This window comes from Delphinapterus leucas, chromosome 17, assembly GCF_059928025.1.
Source record: "Delphinapterus leucas isolate spDelLeu-1000000601 "Yukka" chromosome 17, BTC_Dleu_Yukka2, whole genome shotgun sequence".
Classification (NCBI taxonomy): domain Eukaryota; kingdom Metazoa; phylum Chordata; class Mammalia; order Artiodactyla; family Monodontidae; genus Delphinapterus; species Delphinapterus leucas.
The window spans coordinates 24394751-24411025 of record NC_143145.1 but is presented as its reverse complement, the minus strand read 5'-3'; positions in this window follow the sequence as shown (position 1 = coordinate 24411025).

Below are 16275 nucleotides of genomic sequence, written 5' to 3'. Positions count from 1 at the left end.
ACATAAACCCATTTGGGCAAACTATGCTAATCTTTTCTTTTACCTAGAATGAAAAAATATCAACCCTCAAATCCCCTCTTGGTAATAAACGGTTTTCTGAGAATCACAAATACACACACACACACACACACAGACTCTCTCATATATACTTTGAGTATTTTCTGGATAATAGAATAGCATGAGATAAAAGCAAATAGAAGAGTGACAGTAAGGAAACCATTACAATAGTCCAGGAGAAGTATAAATGATAACAGCTTGATCTAGGAAGGAAGCAATAAAAATGGAGTGAACTGGTTGGATTTAAGATATGCAGTGGAAGTAAAACATGAGGACTAGTGGTAGGTTGGATGTATAGCATGAGGAAGAAGATGTGGTCAGGAATACTTCCCAAGCTTTTGGCTTCAGCACCTAAGCAAATCAGGTGCCAGCAATCAAGATTGAAGGAATATACTTATGATATGAAAGAGCTTTGCAATAAATTCGATTCCTCAAATGCTCTACCCTTCTGTAATTTAATAATATTTTAACTTAGTTTATAATTCTAATAATAAACCTTTGTGTATTTTATTATATTTGAACTAAGGTTATATTTATCTTATGGCTACAAAACCGAAAACAATGACGTTATACTTCAGTGGTCTTGTATCAATTGTAGGGAAAATTTGTGGATCAATGCAAAACTATGCATTATTTATACACTAGGGTACACCCCTCCAAATTTATCTGATTCTTGTTCTATGGAAGCTATTTTACAACTATGCAAGATGTAGAAAACTGATAGCAATGCAATTAGGTCCTTTCCAGTAGATGTTCAATTGACTTCCCAGTTTTGCCTCTATTTGCATATTCATTTCAATATTCCTGTTCTATAAGTATGTCTGTTCTTTGAAGGATTCTCTTTTTAACTGGTTATAATATCTACCTGGTTCCCTCATTCATTAATGATTAAAATAAAATCTTTTACATGTGTTCATTTTGATACATCTATGAAAGCTGTGATTGCACCTTTTTTTTTTTTTTTGGAAAGCTATCTTTCTGCATGTTTATTTTATTTCATTTTAGTATAACAACGTGTTTTTCCAGTTCAGTTCAAGTTATTTGCATTACATCCTTAGATTTCTCAAAGTGAGGCATAAATAAAATATGGTTAAAAAGAATAAGCTATCTCTGAACTATATTTTCCTAAATGTATCATTGAAATATTTACATATAAAAATGCTTGTATGTTCCCTCTCTTTTCTAATTTAGAAAGAGGAGAAATAATTAGAAAAAGAAGTAGCACTGTAAATGCCTTTCTTGAAATGGATCTTAATCCCAGACTAATGTTCCTACAACTTGCTGATAAGGAATAACTGCTGCCTGTCTCAGAGAGACTGGCAGTGAAAATCAACCACAATCCACTAACACATCCAATTTCAAAACCAAAGTGCTCAACAGTGACCTTCCATTATAACACACAAAAAATGATTGTAAGCTAATTCTGTCTCCTGTGAATCAAACAAATTGATACTTGGAGCAATTACTTTTACCATAAAAAGTCACCAAATGAAAGTTCCATCTTGCCCAAGGAATGCTTTATATTCATATGTTGTTTTGATTTGTGCTACTCAGAGGCAAAATGCTTTCCGAAATACCTGATGTAGCCAGAAAATGGTGTTTTGAAGTCCTGCAGTCTGTAGTAAAACAAATAAGCCAACAAGAAAAAGAAAAAAGAAAACGCAATCTCATAAGATTGCTTCTCACTTCTTCCCTCAGGCCTTTTCCAGGCCGTCAGCTCTTTCAGCTAGGAGTAAATCCAAGTTTTGTCTCCATATATAAATGCCAAGCTTGCACAATGTTTTTTGACTTCAAAAATGGATGTTTATCTTCAATAAAGTTGTCCAATTATTTTAGGAGATTTTATTTGACCCAACTAATAGGAATTCACCATGACAGGTAAACTAAAATGGTTTCCTAGATGCTAGTGGACAGAGATGCACAATTAAATAGTTTTCACAGATAATTAAGGTGTAAGTGGGAAAAATCCATTCATAGAGCATATTTGGGAATAACAGAGGGTTGTACAAAATTAAACATTAGCACATGAAAGATACATTTATGAGAATAAAGAGCATTCAAGGAGCAGAGACTGATCTAGGCATTTAAGGCCTGAACTTTGTTCCTTTGGGGAATCTCACTTTTAGAAAAAGAATGCAAAATTACCAAAAGAAAATTACTAAGGTCTCTTCTGTGTTTTTGAGAGGCTTGAGAAAATGCAGGGCTATGAAGCTTAAATTTCATTAGAATAATTCCATCTCTATTAAAGAAGCAAAATTCTTTTTAAAGTACTCTCCAATTATTAATTCATTTATTAAACAACATTTAAAATACCTGAAGCCCCTCACATGGTAGTTTCTGGGAGATACAATGAGGAATGTAAAAAGAAAAGTGCATATCCCCTTGCAGAATAAGGTCTGGGAGAGCAAAAAACACATTAATTAAATAATAAAATGGCCACTTTGGTAAAGGAAGTAAGATATAAGTTTATGAAAGAGGCTATATCTGAAAAATTTAGGTAATATTCCAGCATAAACAAAAAAAACTTACCCATAGTCCCACCATACAGAGATAACCTATGCTACTGTTTAGCCCATCCACAAGTAGGTAATTCTGATATTCTTACGACTATACCATATATTCAGATTTATATCTCTTTATTTTATTTGCATTAGTGTAGTTAAAAATTACTTATTAATATATTTAAAATATGTAATTATAGTTAGTTATAACAAATATGTTTAAACAGCCCCCTATTTCTGGAGAAGTTTTGCTTTAAATTTTTACTCCTAAATATTACCATAGCAAACTAAATATCTTCTTAGAGTCCTACATGTGGAATTACTTGTGCAAAATATGATTTTTTTAGTTTGTACATATTGCTGTTATTCTCAAGAAATATTTTACCAATTTAAACTTACGTGAATTTTGAATTAAGATAATTTTATACCACCCTCATTAGCACTGGTTGTTATGAATTATAAACAATCAAAACTTGATAGTCAAAAATGTATTACAGTTTTGCTTTACCTAACAGTTATTGAATTTGAGTTGATGGTGAGTAAATTTTATGATTGTTAGCCTTTTCTGTTTCTTCAGTGACTTGTCCAAATTGAGTCCATCATTTTTTTTTCTTTTGGGTTTTTGTGTTTCTCTTTATTGTTTTTGTGATCACTTTTTGTAAAAAAAAAAAAAAAATTAAATCGATCATAGTATAATTAAGGTATTTTAAATGAGTAAATTTTTTTTTTCCTGAACTGTAGTGCTCCATAATGAAATGCAGAAGAATTAGGACTAAATATTAGAGACAGTGATAATAAATGGGGAAAGTCCTGTGAATCTATATTGCAAGTCTCATAAAACTAGTGACTCTATTCAGCAAATATTTATTAGATACATCTACACAAGAATAATAGATTTGCTAAACATTAGAATTTCACAAAGGATATGATAGTGAGACGAATCTTGAGAGAGAATAAGTGTGGGTTAGGATAAGAAAGAGGAACAGATACTTCATCTATAGGGACCAGCATTTAGATAGGCATGGAGGGACAAAAGCAGGGATACAAGTGCTAAGAAATTCAAATAGCTGCTTATTGACAAAGAATAGAGAAATCAGGAAAACTGATGCATAGAAGTCGAGAGATGGACAGGAATGACAATAGTTTTAAAGCAAAGTAATCACATGCTTAAATTTATGCTGTAGATAGATTAAATTTCAAGGACCTAAGGAGAGATTTAACAAAAAAGCAAGGAAAGCAATTATATGTCTACTAAAATTGTCCATACTACAGCTGTGAAGAGGACTTGCCACAGAACCCCCAGCAGAAGTGGAAATAAAGGGAATCACATTTGCAAGAGACAGTTGAGGAAACTAGATGAGTGCAATGAGGCAATGAGACGATATACTTGACCTTTAGAGATGGTAGCACAATTCAACAAGATGAGGTTCTAAGGAAAATACAAGGTTTGGAGAGACACGATGAGTTTCCTTTTGATCATGTTGATTTTCAGGTGCCTGCAGATCATCAAGTAATAATGTCCAGTAAGTAGTAATGTTAGGGTTTTGGGGAAATTGGCATTTGGTAATTGATGTTTGAATTATTTATTTAAGAAAGTTTCCAGAAACTTAAATGATTTGAACCAGGTGGCAAGTTTTTCTCAGGTTGATCGGTCTTGTCTTATATTGTTAATAATTCTGGACAATACCTCCTCCCCATTCCAACGGTCATCTCCTCCATCCAGGTGCTCATTAGGTCTCACCAGCTGGGTTGCCAAACCTTCATAATTGGTCACTCTGGTTTCAGTGTTGCCCCCTTTCTAACCATTCTCCAACTATTGCCAAAGGGACTTTTCTAATACATATGATTAAGATTCACCACCTTATTATTTCTTATAGTCTTTAGAAAATGGTCTGTAATATAAATGTTTACTTTTATCTCTCAACACTCATTTTTTACCCTAAACCGCCACCATAATTAGGAATATGTCCTATGCTTTATCTGGTGTATATTCCTTAAAGCTAAAATATGAATCTAGGGTCATATTCTAATTATTGACTTCTCTTTCTCCTTTACTAGACCGTAATATTCTGGAGAAAATATTTTTACTTACCCTAGCACTTAAGTATCCCTAGCACTTAACTCTGTACCTGACATTTGGAGGGTGCTCAAAATATGTTTAATAAGTGAATTCTGTTTCCTCTGAGAGAATACAATATTCATTTTTGAAGAAGGTGTTAGATGGGAACCTATGAATACAGTGTATCAGTCAGGATCCAGTCAGGAATACAAAAAACACACTCTTTCAACAGAAAGAACATATAGAACATTGGTTCAACAGATGTTGAAGGTCAACAGAAAAAGTGAAACACTGGATCCTCATGAAATAACAGGAGGTCCCATCCATTGAGCTGAAGAAACAAAGGAAAAGATCTGGGTTTTACAGAACCGAAAGCTCATTGAAGGGATCCCAAATATATGGGAATCAGATCTCAGAGGAGCAGGCATCACTCGGCTGGTTCTTGTGTATCTGAGAAGGCATAATGAGGTTGCTTTGAGAAGTACTAAGAGATCTGGAGAATTAAACAAAGGGCAGCTGCTGAGGTGTAAGTCCACACTGGAGCTTCATTTCTAGAAAAATAAGAAAACAGGAAGATGCAAATACCTTCTCCTCTCCTCTGTCTTTCTGAAATTTGCTTTCCAGTACTCTTATTTGTGGAACCTAGTAGAAAGCCAGCTGAAAAGGGATAAATTGAGTTTGCATAATCCCAGTCCCAGGACCCAAAACAGGGTCTAGGTTTTTGTTTTTTTTTAATACTCAAAGTGGATGGATAAATTAAGAGCTTAGAAAATAGTTTAATAACCAGTGTATGCAAAAACCAACTTGGCCTTAAAAATTTATTCTAGAATTCTGATAAGTAAAAGAAATAAGGATTCTGATAAAAAATAATGAAAAGCATACCCATTCAGAAAAGAAGTAAGAAAAGATGACTTACCAATGTTCTAAAACATTAAGGGCGTATTTTGCTTATACCCAGCTGTAATGATGTACTGTATAAAATAAAAATGAGCTCACTGAATTCATGGGTGCCCCCTGAAGGATGTGTCGGGTTTGAGGACTGATCAGGAGTACACTATCAAGATAAGGTGCTCAGTAAACCTTGTGCTGACTTCACACCGTGGCTTTGGCTAACACTTTTTGGCCTTCACTTTCATTTTATTTTATATATATATATATAATTCATATAATTATATAATATATAATTATATGTATTATATAATTTATATATATATATAATTATATATATAATTTTTGGCTGCGTTGGGTCTCCATTGCACGGGCTTTCTCTAGTTGCTGCAAGCAGGGGTTACTCTTTGTTGCAGTGCATGGGCTTCTCATTGTGGTGGCTTCTCTTGTGGAGCATGAGCTCTAGGCAGGCGGGCTTCAGTAGTTGCAGCAGGAGGGCACAGTAGTTGTGGTATGTGGGCTCAGTAGTTGTGGCTCACAGGCTCTAGAGCACAGGCTCAGTAGTTGTGGCACAGGGGCTTAGTTGCTCCCTGGCATGTGGGATCTTCTCAGACCAGGGATTGAACCTGTGTCGCCTGCATTGGCAGGCATATTCTTAACCACTGCGCCACCAGGGAAGTCCTGGCCTTGACTTTTCTTGGGGGAACAGAAGTGTTAAATGAATCTGCACCTCAGAGAAGATGCCAGGGCTGGGGATAAAATTTGTGGACTTGTTAACATTTACTTGAAACCATGAGAGAGGATAAAATCTCCCAAGCGAGTTGTGTAGAAAAAGCTAAAGTACCCAAGATTGTGCTTTGGTTGCAACAATATTTAAAGTTTATGGCAAGGGATGAGGAGAGAAAAGAAGAGACTGGAAAACACTAAAAGGTGCAATTCAGTAAAAATGGGTGCAGCTATCCATTACTGTTTTAATTTTCATTTTTATTAAAATCTAATTGAATGTTTTTCTCATTTTTAGTGGTAGTTTGTTTTTCACTTTATGAAGATTATCTTTTTATTTCTCTTAAGTTTTATTTTGGAGATTTCATGTTTTTCTTTTAGACATTTCTATAAACCTTTAAATATAAAGTTGTATCATCAGATAGTAGAAAATATTGAATGACATCATTCTAACTGCTCCTCTGCAACAGCCTTGAATTTTAGTCGCAGTTTGAGAAATACTGTGCCAAAAATACAAAATGTTTTGAAAAAGCCCAAATATATGGAAATGCAGCAGAAGCTGTTCCAGTATTCTCTTCTCCTCTTCCTTCTCCTGCCTCTTTGTTGTGATAGGCAGAATTTAAACATAGCTGTTAAGGATGAAGAATGGATGTCTTTAAAGCAGACTTCTTGGATTTCAATCTTATTTTCACCATTAACAAGCATAAACTCCTGAGAAAATTATGTACCTTCTCAATGACTCACTTTCCTCTTCTGTAAAATGAGGATTAAAATATGTCACTCAGATGAATGGATAAAGAAGATGTGGCACATATATACAATGGAATATTACTCAGCCATAAAAAGAAATGAAATTGAGCTATTTGTAGTGAGGTGGATGGACCTAGAGTCTGTTGTACAGAGTGAAGTAAGTCAGAAAGAGAAAAACAAATACCATATGCTAACACATATATATGGAATCAAAAAAAAAAGGCTCTGATAAACCTAGGGGCAGGACAGGAATAAAGACGCAGATGTAGAGAATGGACTTGAGGACACAGGGAGGAGGAAGGGTAAGCTGGGACGAAGTGAGAGTAGCATTGACATATATACGCTACCAAATGTAAAATAGATAGCTAGTGGGAAGCAGCTGCATAGCACAGGGATATCAGTTCCATGCTTTGTAACCACCTAGAGGGCTGGGATAGGGAGGGTGGGAAGGAGATGCAAGAGGGAGGGCATATGGCCATATATGTATACATATAGCTGATTCACTTTGTTATAAAGCAGAAACTAACACAACATTGTAAAGCAATTATACTCCCATAAAGATGTTAAATAAAAAAAAATGTGTCACTAAGTAAGGTGATTGTTAATTGAATTGATGCATGAAGATAATTTAAATAAGTGCTTGCACATAAGAAACACCTAGTAAATAACAGTTTCACATTTTTTCATTTCTACTCCTTTTGACTAGCATACTTTGGCACGTACTATTAAGATCTCTTTCTCTCTCTCTCAGTATGTGTATGTATGTGTATAAAATTATAAAAGAGAACACTAAGGCCTAAAGATAATGATATATTGACCCAAAGAGCAGCAAATGGGCGTTCAGTGAGAATCATGGCTGTTAGGCTACATTCACCAATCTTTTTCACCACTACATCAGAATAAGCTGCAGGGCTTGTTAAATAAGATTATGAGCCCCTCTCAGTCCTACTAAGCAACAATCTATAAAGATTAAGCCCAGAAATTGCATTTCAGACTACTACTTCAAGTGCTTCACAAGCACACTAAATTAGGAAATCTTTGTGCAGAAAAATTTGTGTTTCAAAATGTTTATGAAGGGGCAGCATGAAGGAAGAGAGCTTCCAGTGATGGAATATATAGAACACATATATTATGAAACATTTCAGATCTTTTCTTGTAACCAAACCTTGGAAAAATTCTCTTTTTGATCCAGAAAGGCAAGGAATATTTTGAATTGGAAGGTTTTTTAATCATATCAGAAGACCATCCTGTTGGCTTTTAAAGAAGATTCAAAACAAATGCAGTGATGGTTTGGATGGAAAATTCAAGATATTTTTAATTCATTAATTGGAAACATACTTGCTGGTTTAGTTGTTAAGGATCCAGCAGTAGAAAATTAAAAAAACAAAACAAAACAAAATTTTCTCCTCTTATTCTGGCATAGTTACATTTTACCTTTACAGTAACTGACCTCACATCAATGAGACTGAAATGAGATAATGTCTGTAAAACTTTTTGTAAATTGTAAAATGTAACAGACTGATAAATGGTTTTTATTATTCTGCTTTAATGAATACAGGAGTACTTCTACATTACTTGCCCACTTTATATGTGTCTTTAATCAACAGATACATTAGTAACCTACTGTGTTTCAAAGACTACATGGTAAGACATTAAAGCAACAAAGATAAACAAGATAAAATTCATACCCACAAGCTGTTCATGGTCAGTTAAAGAGTTCCAAAGACAAATAGCATAATTATAATCATAGAGGTATTAGACATAGTGCATATAAAGCAGAGAGAAGAGGAATTTTACATCTTCTTGAGGGTGGTTAGGGAAGACAAAATTTGTGTGGGAAGGTGAAGTGGACCTCATAGTATGAATAGGATTGAAAGAGATAATAGAGCACAGGAGAGGTGACATATAGAAGAACCAGAGGCATCTGAGATCGTGACATATTCATAAAGCCAGTAGCTCTGTTCAGCTAGATGTCCTGCTGTTTGGAGGAAAGTAAAAACTGAGCCTGGATAGAGTAGAGAATAAAATCATTCATTCAGTTATTCACTCATTCAATCAGTGTTTGATTATCTTTATGTGCTCTGCTAAGGAGCATAGGTAATATAGAGCTTAGGTAACAGGATTTTAAGCAGGGGACACCCCATAATCAGATTTACATTTTATGTGTAGGATTAAGATAGGGCCAGAGGCAAACATAATTGCCTCATGGACAATAATACCATCCTGAAGTAAAAAGTGCTATTGGGATATAGTGGAAAATAAAGGATATTAATGAATTTGAGGTGGAAAATGAGAGAGATAAACTAGAATTCTGTTTTTTTATGAATAAATAAATAAATTGTGGCATCATCCTTTGAAAAAAACATTTTGAACGGAAGATTATTAATTTGCTTCTGTATCTTGCAACCATCTATTTGGCATATTATCCTATGAAATTGTAGTTATCTGGTGCCTTTTTTGAACCATTTAGCTGAGTTTGAGTAGGAAACTGAGATCCTTAATTTTTTTGGTAATTTTAAATTCACAAGCACTTAAACCAATGTCTGGCACATAGTAGGTACCCAGATGTGGTTGTTATATTGAATTGAGTATGTGTATTATGGCCTTTAAAACAGACTACCAAATTAACAAAATTATCATCAAGGACATTCAATCCAAAGAGAAACATTACATTATTATAGTCACTAAAGTTCTGAATTTACCAGCATACCTTCCTTTCAGAAAAGGCATCTTCAGCTATCTGAATTGCTTCACTGACTTCCATTTCAGAGATACTTTTAGCACACAGATATTAGCTACTGAGACATATTTGGTAATAAAATAAGATACCTGTTTATCATGAGCTCTAAAGCACCATGGGAATAATTACAGCATAAATGCATGAGCCCTGGCAGTGTTTTGAGTTACAGCTGTCTTTGAGGACATAGTCACTCCTCTTCCTATTCTCTTTTTTGCTCTCTGCCTCATTACTGGGTGATATTTATGACAATAAATTAAGATGTAACAACAAGGTTGTTAAAATAGAAAAAGTCTACTGGGCTTAATGTTAAATTTACATTACTCAGAATTGCAAAGACCTGTCTACCTGCAGCTAATTCCTACTCTTAACAGGCTGGAATAGACCAAGTACCTATATGTAGGACAAAATGAATATACTTTTTATTTGAAATTCAGTATTTTAAGCATACATTTTTATTATTTCTCACAAACATATTCCTCTTCAAGTTCTTCCTAAATTAGTGGAATTACTAATTTAGTCAGTCTCTAAAGCTAAAACAGCAACAACAATAACAACAAAAATGACTCCCCTTCCCAAAACTTGGGTCCTTAGTTCACTCCATCCATTCTCTGTTGTCAATATCTTCATCATAAAGTGTCCATATATAAATCTAGTACAGTTATGAATAAAGTGGCTAATGTGCATTGAGCTCTCTTGATGTGCCACACACTGGCCTAAGCATTTCTATGTATTACATCATTTTACTTTCATCATTAAAACACCTTATGGGGTTGAAATTGATGTTATCTTCACTCTACCCTGGAAGAAACTAAACCATAAAAAGATTAAGTAACTTCCCCAAGGATACACATGTTTCAAAGTAAGATTGCCTGAATTTAAATTTTGGCTTCAGTATGTGCTAGTCCTTGGATCCTGGGTGAATTACCTCATCAGTTCAAGACCTCGGTGACCAAAAATCTCAGTTTGCAGTAGACTGAGGGGCTTCCTGAAATACAGGAATTTTAGGGCTAAAATTGATATAGACCTGGAATAATTGATCACCTTTCCATATTTGAAAAAAGAGAATAGTAAAAGTGCCTACCTTTAACAATTTTGTTGAGTGTTATATAATAGTCTGTAGAGTACTAGCATAACAATTGACTCATAGTCAGCATTCAGTAACTGTTAATTCTTATTGTCATTATTGCTATTATTTCTCCTTTATCTCTCTTGTTCTAGACTCTTGCTATTTTCTGTTGTGTATATTTCTTCCTAAATTATCTTATAAAATCTAGACTCACAATGCCATTCTCATTCTAAAAACATGTGTGACTCCACATTTTCTATTTGGTAAAGTGTCTATTATTTAATATAAAAGTCTTTGCAATCCATTCTTTTTTTGCTGTATAGTGAACTTCCTGATGCATTACTGGGGTTGGAAACAAGGCAAGCTCTGTGGGCAGATATTGCTGATTTGGATCCAAGTTCTACAGTTTCTTAGCTGGGTGGCCTTGGGAAATGCTAAACCTCTCTACATTTTTCATTTTTCATTTTTAAATGAGGGGCCATAATATCCATCTGTTGAACCTTTGTGAACATTAGATAAAATTATTGTAAATTATCTTGCCGATAAGAGATCTCCAATAAAGTCTCATATATTTCTATCCTCTGAGGTTTTACTTCTGCCTCCCTTCCAAATCTGTCTCTGCCCCCTCACCTATACAACCAACACAACAATGCCAAAATAGTCTCAATGCAGTATTTCACTCACCATGCTGTTTCCTTTCTATATAATTTTTCCTCCCAACTTCTTAATTTGGAGAATTCTTCTTATACTTTAGGACTCTGGTAAAAATGTCATCTGGGAATATTTCTCTGTGGAACATTTTCTAATAAGTTCCAAAATATTCTTACTGCACTTTCTATTTATCTCCATTACAGAGCTTTTCACATTTAATATTATTAATTTACTTATTCTATTTCTTCCATTACCACCTTGTGAACTGCCTCAGAGGTTCACATGGTATTTCATAGTTATGGAAAGTAATATTCTTTTAAAGATCAGTAAAAGTAATGGATAAAATGATTTGTCTTACTATCTTTTATGTATGAACTTGGGTTCAACCAAGAATCTGGCACTTCAAAAGGAGCTCATTATTCTCGATTAATGAATGATTAAATGAAAGAATAAATGATGTATTGAAATGGGCACTGTCCTTTGGTTGTTTCCTTATAAGTGTGTGTGTGTGTGTGTGTGTATGTATATATATATATATATATATATATATATATTCTAAAGTACTTTTATTTCTCAAATGTATTGCAGAACTTCTCTGAGACCCATTTATAAATCCTAAAGCTTGGGAATCTTAAGAGAAATCAGTCCTATGACTGCAAAAAACCTTTCTAATGAAAGTTCTACATCTGGAGAGATAAGGAAAAAATTTCTCATGTTGGCAACAAAACTGGGAAAGCATCTAGATTTTTCTGAAGTTGACAAACCTTATGCATTAGAGAGATGGGAACTGCAAATGGATACAAAGAATGCTGGCAAAGAAATACTGGCAAACTCAGATATCCCATTAAAATTATATAGGTGAGTTTAGTATATACATATATATAGATATTTATATTCAACAAAAATGCCTGGAAATATTAAGATTAAGAAACCAGGCAGGAGAAGATCCATAATAAAGTGACACAAAAGTTGACCTAGATATTGGGGCTAACAATAGGCACTACGTATGCACATTTTGAGTGTTCAAATATTCCAAGTGTCTCAAATTGGTTTGTTTTGATGAAACATTACAGTAATTAGGAAAGCAAATCAAATATGTATAAGTGCTCCTGTTGGTTTCCCATGGTGAAAACATGGGATAATTAGTTTGTATATGAAATTTTGTATAAATTCCTCACAGAGTTCCATGACTTTAGAAGTAATTATTTATATTAGAAAAGCAATGTCATAACTGTGACAATGCCTGACAGTAAGAAATTATGGGAAGTTATGACTAGTTTGGGGGATGTTCTAATTAGTAAATAGAACTCTTGATTAAATCTGATGTTTTATTATATGAAAATGTGAAAAAGTACATGATAATAGTACTGGAAGGGCCCAGTATGAATGCCAGCTGTGGGAATGAATGGAAAATAATATATATATGAGAAGATGCAATGAAAAAATTGACAGGACAGGATGTGAGATGTAAGCAGAAGAGAGAGTTCAAAAAAAGGATCCAGAAAAAGGAAGAACATGACAATAACTGGCAGAAGAGGAGGATGAAGAATGAGAAGAAAAAGGATGTAAACAGGAAGAGAAAGGTAATGAAGAAAAGCAAAACCAGTCTGAGCAGCAACAGTATAGAAGCAGTATTAACATACAGTGCTTACTAAGTGTGGAGAGCTAATCTAAGTACTCTTATTATGATCTCTAATATAATATACCTAATAATTGGTAGAGCCAATGCTCAAACTCTTGCTGGAAATCACTCTAAAAACAAGTTATCATTAGTTTTGATAGTGATGTGAAAAGAATCTTTTGTCTGAGGTATTGGTTGGTCTAGATTACAGCTGAAGTAGAGGATATTGACCAGCAGGTAATACAGAAGTACATAGTAAAGAGGTAAATGTTTCTTATACCAAATCAACAGAGAGTGCTGATGCATTTCTCCCTTGTTCAGGAGTTGACAAAAAAAAAAATGGAGATAAGAAGGAAGAATAACCAGAACTTAGGTACCCTTGATGGGTTATAGCAAAGGGGCTACAATTCAGACACAATTTAATCCTCAAGCCAGTGCCTATGGTGATTAACTTTACTGTGTGATTCTAGGAGGTTTACTTCCTTTGTCCCTCAGTTTTTTGATGTTAAGATAGCATCTAACCTTGGAACATCTTACTGACAAGATTAGCTAACAGATTTTGAGTGTATACCATGTGACACGGACAGTTCTTAAGCACTTTACTTATATTAACTTATTTACTCTTCCCCCAAATCTTACAAGATATGCCATACTATTTTCTTCACTTCATAGATAAAGAAATGAGCACAGAGAGATTAAATAACTTAACCAAGGTCAAAGCTAGGATAGCAGGAAATCTGGCCTGGCATGTCACATCATTAATCTGAATAGTAAACTAACATCTAGAATAATGTAGATTCTAAACTATTGGAAAATAAGTGTAAAATAAATTCAGGATCTTACCTCTATAATGACTTATTTGTCAACAAGTATTCAAGAAATGATTGATGGGCCTATAGGTGATGATACTTATATTTTAAATGTTTATAGAAGGTTGCAGTTTAGGAAGCACTTACACATATGTTATCTCAGATAATCCTCACAAGAAATCTACAAAGTCACCAGCAAAGAGATAGCAACTCAGAAAGAAAATTGTTTGCAGTTTCATGAACTGATGATGACTTTCTAGTCTTTTCATTGCACACTGAATATACTTTTCCTTCTTTTCTCCTCATTTTTACATGTGTTATCAGTATACTATATTTTCTAATTCATTGTACAATTAACTACTTTCTTGTAAGAATGTAAAATGCTATCATGTATCATAAAGACATGCCTTGAAAATATGCATCATACCTCTCCATCTAGGTTGGGAACAAGCCTTATGTCGCATACTTTATTTCTATATTCCATAGAATCTGAATGGCATGTTGTGCTTTGTAAATACTGTTGTTATCAACAGTATTGAAGGTTTTGTTAAGCAGCTTTTTGAAAGCTTAACAGACAGGACCCTTTGATCTCCCTTTCTATTGAACAACACTAAAGAAACTATTGAGGCTCACAGACTCTGCACTGAAAAATTCACAAGACATAAAAATGATTTATCAGGTGAAAACAAATAAACTTCTAAAAAATTTCACCTCAGCCTTTATACTGACAGAGGCATTTAACCTGAAAACTAAGACGAAGCTGGAGAAATTATGATGAATCTCTGTCATGATAAGATACCTACCATCTTCACTTAAATGTACTGAGAAGAAATTGAAGTGCAGTGTCCCCAAGGTTAGAGTGGGCAAATGATGCTCTTATAGATTACCAATTCTTGTTGTTATTAGAGAAGGAAGATGAGACAGCTGCATGACAGTTTCACAGTTTGTGCAATTTCATTTAGCTCCAAGGGTAACAAACACAACTTGAAAGCGTGAATACATTACAATAGACAACAAAAGCAGTTAGATTTTTCTGTTAGCTTTCCTACAATAGACAATGGAAAGAACTCATGGTTGGAGACTCTTTGAAGGTCAAGAAAGTTATCATTCTGTTCCTCAACTTTATTTTTTTTAATAAATATTACCCAATATGAACATTTAACTTTTGAGATGCCTTTGTCTGAAGGCATTTCTCTGAAAAACAAAGCAGACCCCCAGACCCACATTTGTAGTATCGAATGAAATAATATATTCTTAAGTGTTTTGTAAAATACATACATGCTTTATTTTATAAAGAAGGGTTTAGTATAATGACAAGCATTTGCACTTTTGAAGTATATTTAGAATATATAGAATATGTATCCTGGTAATGATTTTGTTCCCAGATAGTTTGCTGGCAATAGTAGATATACTCTAGCATTTTTATAAGTAGGTACTAAGGAACTCTGTTGTTTGTTAAATCACAATAAAATGTTTCATGATCAAACATATTAGGGAAATTCTGAGTTAAACAAGATTATTATTTACAAAAATGTTCAGAATCCCTAATATGATAATATGCATTGTGAATTTCCGAAACTAAGAAGACTATTATATTTAGTGTGGTTAAAACAAATCCTTTTTCATTGAACACCTTAACTTTGTGTTCCCTGGAACAAAATTCAAGAAATACTAAATTCATCATTTAATCTATCCAAGTTGAATTTTTATCTCTAAGTGGAAGTGTGAACTAGAGGGAAAATCTCCTTGAAATTCTAAATAATATAGGATTACAAAATATATTCCATAAAAATTCTAATGCTGTGTTTTTAAACTATTATGGACATCTTTGCCTCTTTAAAAAGCGTTTTCCACTTTACTGAATGAAAGGAAAATTGCAAATTAAATTTTATAACATTAATTAGTAGGCTATGATCTCAGATGCCTCTGTGCTTTTCAAGTTAATGAATGTTTGTTTGACTACCATGTAAAAGAAATTTTGCTGGATTATATCAATATGTAGAGGAAAGGCATAAGCTCTGTCATTAAGAAATTGAGTATATTGGAAGAAAGCAACAGAAACATAACTAAGTATAAGAACTGTAGTCAAAGTATTAACAAAGTGCCAATAAAGAATGAAGAATTGACAGGAGGATTCTGGGAAAGTTTTCCATAGAATGTGACTTTGAATGTGACCTTGATTGATGACTTGGAATTGGAAGCTGAAAAGAGAAAGAGTGGTATATTACAGAGAGAGAAACCAAAACCAAAGGCATGGAGGCATGAAATAGTGTAGTATATGTTCAAGGTATGGCAGAAATGACATAATGGCCATATGCATTTCTTTTGAATATATCTAATATTATACTATTTCAGGGACTAAATTTTTTTCTGAAATCAATATGGCCTTTGCAAGTACTCTAACAAAATT